We start from the raw sequence: 350 nt of genomic DNA, 5'->3' as shown, positions 1-350 counted from the left end.
GGGACCCAATCTTTTTATGGGTAACTCATTATTGGCGAGAAACGTTGGGTCAGGAAAGAGGGTGAGCTCACCCGTGTCAACGAACCGGATGTGGCCCTCTTCCCTAGATAATGCCACAATTTCACTAACTCTAGCCCCTGAAGCTAAAGCAAACAAGAAAATAACTTTCTGGGTCAAATCTTTCAGAGGGCAAGTCTCATTGTCCAAGCCTGAGGCGAAGTGTAGCACTTTGTCGAGAGACCATGAAATGGGTCTTGGAGGGGACGCTGGTCTGAGTCTAGCACAGGCTTTCGGCACCTTGTTGAAGATTCCGTTAGACAGATCTATTTGGAAGGCATATAGCAAGGTTC

This window comes from Palaemon carinicauda, chromosome 8 (assembly GCF_036898095.1).
Source record: "Palaemon carinicauda isolate YSFRI2023 chromosome 8, ASM3689809v2, whole genome shotgun sequence".
Lineage (NCBI taxonomy): Eukaryota > Metazoa > Arthropoda > Malacostraca > Decapoda > Palaemonidae > Palaemon > Palaemon carinicauda.
Note: the sequence above shows the minus strand (reverse complement) of the source record.